Source organism: Amblyomma maculatum, chromosome 9 (genome assembly GCF_055883805.1).
Source record: "Amblyomma maculatum isolate TAMU_Amacu chromosome 9, ASM5588380v1, whole genome shotgun sequence".
In the NCBI taxonomy this organism is placed as follows: Eukaryota; Metazoa; Arthropoda; class Arachnida; order Ixodida; family Ixodidae; genus Amblyomma; species Amblyomma maculatum.
The window spans coordinates 85,729,764-85,733,566 of record NC_139352.1 but is presented as its reverse complement, the minus strand read 5'-3'; the positions used below and the strand labels follow the sequence as shown (position 1 = coordinate 85,733,566).

At 46.4% G+C, this 3,803-nt stretch overlaps 1 pseudogene; it reads left to right on the top strand.

Annotated features, from left to right (window-relative positions):
* Positions 1-3,353: 3,353 nt before the first annotated feature.
* On the top strand, positions 3,354-3,423 carry LOC146179670 (U5 spliceosomal RNA; annotated as a pseudogene).
* Positions 3,424-3,803: the final 380 nt, after the last annotated feature.

The following is a 3,803-nucleotide window of genomic DNA, read 5'->3' as shown; positions in this document are numbered from 1 at the left end:
CTCAAAATAAACACTTCAAACGGCTCTCTTGCAATAAAGCCTTTTTTTTTTTTTTTTTTTTTTTTTTTTTTACAGTGTATTTTTTCTTCTCTTATCAAGTTTATTCCGCGATAGGACGGCGGGCCTGGGATGGACATTCGCAAGATCTAATGCAACGAAGGACAGGGAACAACTATCCAATGTCCAGTTAACCGTGCTTATATAAAAATGTCTCGTAAATATTAGGTGAAATTCATAGTGCTTCTGTTATGAATGGGTGCTATGCGTACAGATAACTCCTGTCTTTATATTGCGATTGGACAGCCTCGACTGTCTTAACCGGCCAACACTTGTGCACCACATAACCTAACTGTACCAGTCTCATCAAATCAAAGTGAATGATACTACAGTTACATATACTTCTAAGAGAGTGAGAACTAGGCCTAGTTGGTTGGCACATATCTACTCGACGAATATTTTGAGTGTCACCTCTGAACCGAGGAGCATAATTTTCTTGTGACGTTGTTGGAGAGAAAGTGATTAACACTGTCATTGTGCAACAAACGTGAATGGGGAACCGGCTAATATAATACTTCAACTGATAGATAAGAAATACTTCAAGGGTCACTATTTTGCCCGCGCAGGTTGCATGCATAAACGAAACAAGTGATCAGAAAGCAAAAGCAAGAAAAAAAAAACGCAGCAAGAAGAGAAACGGGCGTACAAGAATCAAGAAGGACCCGGTTGTTTCGAGGTCACACTCTTCATTTGGCGCCAAGCGCGTGTTACCAAGAACGGCTCTCGATCTACCCCAACTGCCCAACGTCGAAAGCCGCAACACCTGAGGTCTCGAGTGCGCCTTGAATTCGATGCCAGTTGAGGTGCCTATGTGTTTAAGATTCCAGGCTCGGCTCTCGTGCCGATTAGCTCGACTGGTTGGCTGCGAACAGTGTGGCGCGCACGGGCTTTAATTGGCGTTGTATGCAACACCTCCTCCCCCCTTCTCCATTAACATACAAAGAAAGCGATAATGAGTGACCGACCTCGTGGCGCGTTCTGTGCGGGAACTTATATGGCAGTCAGTTCCAAGCTAGAACGGGTTTAGAACTATTTGTGAGGTTAACTCGCCCGCTGCAAAGATGGCAAATAATTCAGCGATAACGTCTTAACACCGACTCCGCGTCTCACGTTTCTTGATAAGCAGACAAGTGCAGAGAATTATGCCCGTGGTCGTAGGTGAGGAACAATAGATTGGCGAAAGGACGGCCACGAGGTATCTATATCGATGGATACCCGTAAGTTCATCGGGAGGTCGACTGTAATGTGGGTGGCAGAGGTGACAGGATCCGATGACCAGATACGAAACGAGCTTATCTGTGCTTCCATTGATCTTCATCTCATTCGGGGGAGGTTTATGTTTTGGCATAACCGGTCATGCTGAGTGGAGCACAGTGCGAAAAGCCTAGGTGCACAGTAGAGGCTGTAGATGAATTTTAGTCGTAGTACGTGTCCGATTAGCCCGTGGACTGCATGGTTAAATGTGTATATGAACACATACCGGACAGCGGAGCTGGTAAGGATCGATAGCAACTGGGGCGTGGTTAATGGAATGGTAGGAGGCGACCGGTGTGTCGTAGTTCTTTCAGTCTGCCTCTTTGCTGTTTACGATGCATAGCCCGTTCATCCTTATAAGGGGTAGTTATTTGGCTCGCGGAGAAGTTGCTCCGAGACGTGCCGCGAGCGAGGACAAATGGTCGTTCGTTCTCTTCTATTTCCTGGTGACCGGGTACCCATTCCCTAAGATTTTCTTACTACTACCTAGAGGGAAAGCTGTGCCGCCATCTATGGGAGTTTGCATGGAGTTTCCTGACGACTAGTCCAGCCACCATGGGCGCCCAAAGCATCATGGGGCGGAGAGCTACCGGGTGCAGAACTACAACTTTTGGCCAAAAATAATGCAAAGATAAACGTTGTTATACAATAAAAAAAATGTTCCAACATTCAATATTGTGAGTGCAAATTGCAAGAAAAAAAAAAAAAAGAGCGAAACAGCATGTAAGTGTACAATTTGTTCGAAATAAGCGATGACTCTATATCCTATTGGCTTACTATTCACCAGCACAGAAACCAATATTTAGCATCTATTAGGTAGACTTTAAAAATAAAAAAAAATGTTTAAAATATTAGTGGTTACACAGTTAATTCAGGGAGTTTTTTAGTGGCATTTCGGAAAACAAAAACCTTTTATTGCACTGCCTACTTTTGCATCTTCGCTACTATGGCTTCTGCGCGCTACGTTCGCTCTTCGTGATGGCGACGATGATAATGATCGTGATGAGAAGGCTTAGTAACGCCACTCTGTGTTCGCGAAAAACAGTGTACTGTCCCGCACCAAGTAGCACATCGGCCCATGATGCTTAGCGCGCCCATGGGGGCTGAAGTGCAGCGCCCTAAGCTTTGCCTCTAGGTAAGAGTAAGAAATTCTATGTCCATTCCACAAAAGGACTTGCAGGAAAGGATGGTGGTGGTGACAAAAGTTTATTGATCAAAAAGGGGTGGATGCATGCATCGGCCGGATCTATGAACATCCAGCCCTTACAGATACTGGGTGGGGTCCCTATTACGGGACCCCAGTGGCGTCGGCCGCTGCCCGGGCGCGCTCGACCAAGGCCTTTTGGGCCTGCAGGTCACAGCAGCCGAACAGGGTCGCCTCCCAGTCCTCCCGAGTGGGGTTGGGGTGAGGAGGAATAGCTGGGTTGGATGGGCATGCCACACCATGTGGTAGATGTCCGAAGACTTCTCCGCACAGTGCGGACAACTGCCCGTGAAGGAGGGATTAAAATGTTTTAGTGCTGCCGGGCACAGCAGAGTGTTGGTGGGGGGCGGAGAAGGGGGCGACTTCGATTTCTCCTGAGGGGATGGAAGCATGATCCATACCCAGCCTTGCTGGCCATCCTAAGTTCCCATTGTGAAAAGCTGGCCGATGTTTTGCACATTGTGCAGATGAATTATAGGCGCTCTTGAAAATGGCACTGCGAATTGCAGGCTTAGAACAGCGTCATTTGGTCTGATGCACGAGCGGCTCTGTGGCATATTTACACCTTGTTGACAGAGTTTCGCTGGAAAAATATACCTTTAGAGAGAGACCTGTCACGTGGATGTTTGGACACTAATATTTTTGGAAAAGGCACTGTCATTATAAGAGTTCCAAGATACCACCAATAAAGAGCGACAAAAGGAACACGACGTCACAGCGCTGGAGTGGAACGCAATTGCATGACGATGATGGAGCAGCTATTATCAGGAACCAGCACACATTCCTAGAAGATGATTGGCACATTCCGACTCCTGTGTAAACACAGCGTTGAACGCTCTGGTCCCTCCTCAATATACGAAATAATCTTTTGCCTTTTACTAAAGATTACCGTGGAGACGGATGATTATCGCTACAGTAGAGGGAATTTAGGTACTTACACACACACACACACACACACACACACACACACACACACACACACACACACACACACACACACACACACACACACACACACACACACACACACACACACACACACACACACACACACACACACACACACACACACACACACACACACACACACACACACACACACACACACACACACACACACACACACACACACGGGAGGACAACGAAAGGTGCGATACTAGCAACAATTACATATTAATAGTTATTCCGTGTTCATCATTACCTACAGAACTCAAGCTTTAAAAAATGTTATCTTACGTTGCTGTATGGTATGCGAAATCTCCGAATGAATAAAACGAGGCCAGGAGTA